This window comes from Struthio camelus, chromosome 8 (assembly GCF_040807025.1).
Source record: "Struthio camelus isolate bStrCam1 chromosome 8, bStrCam1.hap1, whole genome shotgun sequence".
Classification (NCBI taxonomy): domain Eukaryota; kingdom Metazoa; phylum Chordata; class Aves; order Struthioniformes; family Struthionidae; genus Struthio; species Struthio camelus.
The window spans coordinates 820,749-828,788 of record NC_090949.1 but is presented as its reverse complement, the minus strand read 5'-3'; positions in this window follow the sequence as shown (position 1 = coordinate 828,788).

Genomic DNA, 8,040 nt, shown 5'->3' with positions numbered 1-8,040 from the left:
GAGTTGAACTGAGAGATCCTGAGCTGCTGAATGTGGAGGTTCCCAAGTGAAAAACAGTATGCCTCATGAAATACAGTGAGAAGGAATTGCTTCTTTGGTTCACTTATCTTCAACAACAACAACAAAGTGCATAAAATGAGTGGCTTGTCTCCTCCTTTCCACTCCTTCTCCACAGAAGGAGAAACTGGAAAAAAATTGGGCTATCGATAACAGCAAAAAATATCTCTAAAGATCCAGTTAAACACCTAAGTATTTTTATGGGGAGGCGTCTGAATCAGATTGGCCTTTTCTCCCTTCTGCTTCCAAAATGGGACAGAAGACTGATGACGCCTGCCCACCATTGGCAAAATGGCCTGGATAGCAGCAGCTGATAAAATGGGAATGTAAGCATAAACAGTGTGTGTGAATGAGACACTCAAAATGTGGGGAGGGTACTTGCTCCCAAAACTGAAAATACGGAAGAGGAAGATAACCATCAGCTGGATTAAACGGTATCCAGGGAATTAAACAGAGACATCTGAAAGGCAGAAGGAGTCAAATTGAAAAGAAATATGAAGGAAGAGTGAAAATTTACAGCTGTGGGAAAGGGAGGGAAGGGGGAAGAGGGAAAGTAACATCAGCCCAGTGCAGCAGTCCAAATCTAGCCTGACACCATCAGACATCACTGCGCTGGCATCGTGACCTCTGCCCAGGCCAGGCAGAGCATCCTCCCCAGGAGAGGCTGTGAGCAGCCGGCATCCAGTTATGGCATGACAGTACAGGAGCAACATGTAGGGATACGACTTCAGGTGTGCGCCTGGGACCTCCTGGGGACTTTATCACCGGCACGTGGGTCAGCAGTGTGTGGGGAATGGCAGGGGTGCACATAACCCTGGAGCATCCACATCTCCTACACAGGGTGCGCCAGGAGTGGGGACCTGTGCTGGCAACCCATGCAGCCTGTGAGGGAGGGGGAGCATGGGGTGTGCGTGGAGGGGCCTGTGATTGATTAGAACTCCTGGGTAATTAGTTATGACTACCTCAAGGCTCATAGCTCAACCACTTCTCCTGCAAAGGCGCTCACCCACCACTCCCACTGCAAGCACTCACAGCCAAGTTCTCCGTGGCACCTACACTGGCCCTGGGCACCCTCTGACAGCCTCAAGCCAACTGCACCTCTGCACTTCCACTCATTCGCAACCTTGACTACACGTCTAATGCAATGATTGCTGATCAAGCACGTCTGAAGCCAAGGCCTTCATGTAACACTCTTGCAAACAAGGGCTTATATCCAAGTTTTCTTGGGTCTCTATGCTATTCTTCAGCAGCCCCTTAAAACCTCTGCATGTGCTTCCACTTGCTCACTACCCTGACCCATGCCTAATGTTGAGCTTGCTGCTCAGCTGCAACTCTGGCCAAGGCAAAGCCCTATGCCAACTGCCACGGGAGGCCCAGGAGGGGCGGCTGAGCCGATCACAGAGCACCTCACGCTCTGATCCCCACCGCGCTCCACGCTGCAGGAAGGTTTGGGGTGGCGGTATAGGTGTCCCTGTCCCTTATGCAGGGGTTCGCAATTAACGGCCAGAAACAAATAACAAAGTTTAATATGTATCACTGGTAACAATAACAATTGAAAACTAGTTGTAACAACAACAATAGCAACAATACACCATTAATCAGTCAGTAACCACACATTGAACTCCCCACGCAACACAGAACAGGAACAATTACAGTAATTACAAACACAAACATGAGCTCAAACCAGTAAGGGTGAAGGTACCTGGTGGTTATGCCGGAAGGCGCTGGGGTGGGGGAAGGAGGAGGAGGAAGGGACAAGCAGGCCACGCCCTGGCGGAAGGGGTTGGTGCCGCTTCGAGGCCCGAGGACTACTGAGCAGGCCGCACCGGGTGCCGGGGTGCCGCTTCGGTTAGTGCTCCCCGGAGCGGGCAGGGGAGTACTCACACGGCCACCGATGTTAGTAACAGTGAGGGGGGGAACCCCAGCGGCCTGACCCGGCGCCCCGGATCGGGGCACATGGCGGCGCTGGCTGCCCGCAGCCTGCCGGGGCGGAGAGCGTCCCTCGGGGGGCGGGGGGAGCCTTGCACAAGGCCGCTGGCGCCTCGGAGCCTTGGAAAAGGCCGCCGAGGCGGCTTCTTCCCCCGCCGCTTCAGTGAATGCAGCTCTCGGCGGCTTCTTCTTCTTCACCGCTGCTTCTTCAGTGATCAGCTCTCAGTGGCTTCTTCTTCACTGCTGCCGCTTCTTCAGTGATTTCAGCTCTCTTCTTCTCTCTGCCACCGCCGCAGAAGCCGCTGCTGGGCTCGCGTGTGCCCCTTTTATCCCTGTCCCACTTTGGGACCGCAGGCAAATGATTGGTTAAATTTGTCTAGACCCCCGCTCTTAGGGGTCCGGTTGCAGTCCCCAATTTTAATGCGGACCGTTTGCAGACGGCTGCCTTCCTTCTGGAATATTCTGCGTGACTGACTGGTACGGGCTGCTAGGTTACATATTAGCCCTCCACTAATGATCTTAGATTGCGGCACTGGGAGATTTCTGCAGGCTAACCGGGGTTACAAAAGGACAGGGTGATTGGCACCTTATACCCATTGTTCAGTAAAACCATTTTCTTGACTTTTCCCCTAAACCAAACCTCTCCATGACATCAACCACACCTCTTTGCTTCCTCAGGCTTACCAGCCTGACCACCCTGGCCTACTCCTTCCTGGCCACTCAACCACGTGGCAAAAAAGGCAGGTAAAGAACAGATGAGGGGGGTTCTCCTGACAGTCGAAGTCTAGATTCCGACAGAAGGTAGTGATGCTGACTCAAGCCCAGCAGCTTGGGCTTTCCACCTCAATCCATACAGAAGCCTTACAGAATTTCCACCTCAATCCTTACAGAATCATAATTCAAGAGTGATCATAGCTGTGACTCGTTACACTCTGCTGACCAGACCCTGGGCTCCTGGTGGATAGTAGGCTGAGCATCAGCAAGCAGCGTGCCCTGGCAGGGACAAAGACTAGCAGCACGCAGGGCTGTATCAGCAGGAGCAAGGCCCAGAGAGTGAGTGAAGTGATTATTCTCCTTTACTAAGCACTCATTAGACAACACCTGGAGTCATGCCTCCAACTTTGGGTGCCACCACTAAAAGAAAAAGATTGACGTATCGGAGCAAGTCCAGCGCAGTGCCACCAGGATACGCCTGGGGCTAGAGCTCTTGACGTATGGGGACAGGCTGAGGAGCTGGGTCTGTTCAGACTGGAGAAGAGGAGGCCCAGGGCAACTTCGCAGCAGCCTTCCAACCTATCAGGGGACACTCCCGGGGAGAGAGAGGTAGGCTCTTCAGAAAGGCACATGGCAGGAGAACAAGCTATAGCGATCATCAGCGGAAAGAGGAGACATTCAACCTGGATATGCGGGACACATTTGTCCCCATGAGGACAGTCCAGCATTGATACAAGGCCCAGAGACAGGGTGGGAGTCTGCATCCTTGGAGGCTTTCATGAGCTGACTGCACAAAGTCCTGAGCAGTCCGGTCTGAATTCAGGGTTGGCCCAGCTCAGAGTTGTAAGGTGGATAGAGACCGACCTTCCTCCCAGCACCTTCTGCCTTCCAAGGGTAGCACCACTGTCACTGTGGGCTCAGGGCCCAGGATCTTAGAATTCTATTTTGAAGTTCCCCCACTCCGACGAGCAGTTGCAAATGCCCCACTCCTGCCAACCTGACACCTCTCTGCCAGGCATTGCCCCAGCCAGTCCAAAACCAGCACAAGGGCCCTTCACAAGCCCTGTCTGCAGCTCCCCAGAGCTGGCCATGGGCCCAAGCCAGGTGTGGTCAGAACACACTGTGCTCTGGTTGCTCTCTGCCTTTGGGTGCTTGCATCAGGGCAAATCCCAGCCATGGAAACAGTGCTACCTAGACCAGAGAACGGAGGAGTCACTGTGCTGCAGTAACCATTCCTGGATCTGGGATGGGTGGCAAAGGTGACCCAGTGGCCACATCCTGCATTAGCTAACAGCCACCCCACAAGCAACAAAGACTCTGGCAGTGAACTAAGAGTTCAGACACTGAATTGCCCTCTGCCTTCCCTTCTGCTTCTTATTCCAGCTGCTCTGCCCACAGATGCTGTCACTGACGTGGTCTTGCAAGTCTGTAGCTCTTGTGTGGGGGCAGGAAGCCAATGACACCAGAGTGCATTCCTGCTCAGCAACTCCTCCATCCATCGTGGCAGGGGAATTCAGTCAAGGGCAATGGGTCCCCTGTAGATCAGGCACCAAAACCAGCTTTGCGAGCGCACAGGACTGCTAAACTTTGAACTAATCCAGAATATGTCTAGGACACCAGCAGAGGCATCAGTCTCTAATCCCACCAGTTCCCCAGTTCGCCTTTGTATTAGCTGCAGGGAGGAAGACAATGATTTTGCCACCACATTTAACATCCGCAACATCCTGTGTCCAGGATAACTTTGATGAGGGCATGGGGCTTCTCAGGCACACACAGCACTGGAAGCAATCATCTCCGGAAGAGCCCAGATACTTGATTCCCTGCCCCAGGAATAGAACACACCCTGGGCTTTCCACTTGCCTGCCTGCCAAGGACTGAAGTGGAAAGAGAAGAGGGGTTGCAGCTGCAGAAAGTGCTTCCTTTGGCATTCAGGAAGGACCACTTCTCCTCGGGGCAGGCCTTCTCTCTGGTGCTGTGGGAAAGTCTCTGGAGAGCAGGGGCTGCCGGCAGAGGGAGCCCTAAAGAAATAGAGGGCACTGAGCCAGTTCCTTCTTTTCGCAAAGGCACTTGCAGGAACGACTCCATGGAAGTGAGCGGAGTTCATCTGTCCAAACCAAGTGTGGGTCAGGGCAAAATCAGGCTGCTCCCAATGTAATCCACTTAGAACAACAACTAGATAGTGACCCAGTAGCAGCAGAGTGCGCTTCCTCATCCAAACTGGCTTCTCTCTCTAAGCAAAGTTCACCTGCCACAGGGCCTTTCTTCACCAAAGGAACTCTTCTGTCACCCTGACCCGAGTTTCCGCACGATCTCCAGGCTACACAGTTTGGGAAAGGACCATCAACTGAGGCAAAATGCTGAAAAGCTGCTGACGAGAAGGTACACGGGGAGCTGAAGGAGGACCACAACAAAGGTGGGAACGCTGGTTTGGAACGCAAGCCTGTGCCCCTGCTAGCAGTGAAGGTACCTCTTCTTGAAAGTGATTCTTCAGACTGTTAGCTGTGAAAGCTCACTGCTCACCTGCATGGACTCTCTTTGGTGACCGCAGGTGCGGTAGCTGGGACTCTACACTAGATTTGCAGTGGAGCCAAACTCCACATTTCAGGCTTAGGAAAGCTTGACCTTTTTCTTCTCTGCTGCACTTTCTGATCTGCGTGTTCTACGCCTGGTTTCCTGCGTGCCTATGGAAAACTCACCTCACCGTCTTTGTCTGCATCCTTGTCAGGGAGGCACCCAGAGTGGCCAGAAGGCTAGGTGCTGTTAGCAGCCCAATGGAAGTTTGCTTGGCATGTAACCATGATTATCCCCTGCTCATTCAGAGGGACTTGCAACGTTTTGCTCAAGACTCCAGAGGAACCTCAAATGTCTCTGTTGCAGCCATGAGCAAAGCACACTCCCTGAGCCACCAGTGTCCAGAGAAAGCTGCAGGCTGATTTCCAGACTGCAGTGTTGCTGTCAGGACCCATTTGCCAGGCAGGACCTAAAGTTTTGAGGCACGGTTGGTGTGTTAGAGCAGCGTGGATGAACTTGGCAGTAATTTTCCCTTAAAGAAAGGTTTGTACAGGCTTGCTTTGCTTACGGGAGGAAGTTCCAGGACAGCGGGTGTCACAGACGAGCAGGCAAGAGTGGGTCTCATGGATAGCACAGCCTTGACTACAGCAGGGTGTGCTGGTGTTTCCCACCAGCTGGCAATCACCTAGGGTGCCTACAGCCTGAGGCGCCGCACTGCACAACTGTGTGAGAACACAGTGATAAGACAGTGAGGCGGCACTGCAGAAACTCTCAATTCTGGTAGAACAGCGGGAAAACTAGTGATAAGAAGTAGAACACAGGAGCTGTAGGGAAGAGTGACCAAAGAAAGCTAATTCAACTTGTGGTTGATTGAAGCCCCTACTTTTGGGGGAACAACGGCAGGGAACCATAAAAGATTAATGATTAATGTAGAATGGTATTTCAGCACTTGGCTATAGTGGATTGGGCTGAGAGATTGCAATGTAGGAGTGAGCAATCAATACTTCTAATGGACAGCCGTTGCTGCACCTGAAGTCCTTGCTCTTGTACAGTTCCCCTTAAGCTAGTGAACATCTGAAAGAATCCCGGGGGCAGCCCCATCCTTGGCGCAACACCACAGTGGGCAGGTGCAAAACTTGCTCGGGGGTGTGCTGGGGAAGGGCCACTGTCTGTGCTGGTGCTGCATCGCCCTCTGCTCTGGGCCACAGACCCAATAAAGCAAGAGTGAAGTAAGAAGTTCACACAGAGTAGGTAGTTATTTTAAGTCTGAAGACACACCCTGGTATTCAGATTTTTCAAGATCCAATTTTTGTGTGATTGAGATAGAGCTGACAAAAAAACCCAGCTGATGATTCCCTTTTTAATAAGACACATCCAAACAACACAGTTAGAAGGAATGTTTGGGTGTGCACGGGAAAATCAGATTGAAAAATAGCTCTGTCAACTTACCTCGGAGGAGTTCTCCCTGCTGGTTTAAAGAGGTGCCCCTCTTCCCTACAGCTTCTTGTTTTAGTGTTGTGCACATATATTTCTCACCAGCAGTTTCATGTGAGACACAAACAAAAACCCCCTCCAGAAGTCCAGGAAACTACTTGCGGCTTAATTCACCTGCAAGCCACCTCAACTTGCAGCTAACAAGTCAGGTTAAAAATCTTGTTCCCTGGGACCAAGCAGACTGTGAATATGGCAAGCAAGGCTAAGCTTTCCCGTAGAAAGTTTCAACACTAAATCTTGCCTTCTGAGTCAAGCTGGATTGTTTTGGGTTTGTTTTTTTTTCCCACTCAGTTCTGCAAAAATAAGGCATAGCAAAAAATAGCGATGTTTCTGGAAACGGTTTTTGCTCCCCCATGCTTTCTTGAAGTTGCTTTTAATTCTATGAAAGCCACTTTAGGCACTAGCAGATAATTAGGAAAAAATATTTTCTGAATGCAGTTTCTGTTTTTCAGTTTCTGAAGGATTTACTTTGCCTATGTCAGAATCAGATTTGCTTTAAAGCCCTTACCTGAGAGACAGTGATGCGTACAGCACCACAGATTGCACCCGAAAAATCGATTCTAACAAGCCGGCAAAGGACGATAATGTTGATCAAGCTTTTAAATGCTTTCTTTCAGGGGAGGCACTGAGGGAAGCCGTCCAGATCTACGTAGTTCCAAAGGCACTGGCAACCATTGGTCACACCAAAAAAGCTAGGCGCAAGACATTAAGGCAATGCACGCTGGGAAGGAAGGCCAAACACATGCATCTCAACAGGTCCTGTCTAGATACCCAATACATAGGGGACAAAAAATAGTGAGCAAAAACAAGTAAAGGCATTGATTTGAGTGTTCTTAACATATATTTTAAGATATATTTGCATATGCATGCTGAAGCTCCCTCTACTGAATTGGGCACAGATAACCACGCAGCATACAACTAAAATGAAGCATCATGGAGCTGAAGTCAGTATTCTGAAGTTCACATTACGGGGCACCAAGGAAGGTTCCAATTTCCTTCTTCATTTCCTAAAGAGACAAAGATATTTTAGCAAATCCATCACAACAATCCACTGAAACTGTCACAATGTCTTTTTAGCCCCCTCTAGCTTTGGAGGCACCCGTTATGTGTCCCACACAAAGTGAGAGCGACAGCCTGTATGGACCTGTATCAGCAGGGCTTTCAAGAAGTGTGAGGAGGAGAGACGTCCTGAGACGCCACAACTAACAGCTGAAGAAGGTCCAAGCTTTGTGCGCTTGGAATAATTACTTGTTACAGTTCACCTCCACATACGCTCAGGCTTGCTGCTTACCTGCTCACACAGGGCAGTGAGAATAGCAGAGACTGTAAAGCTAA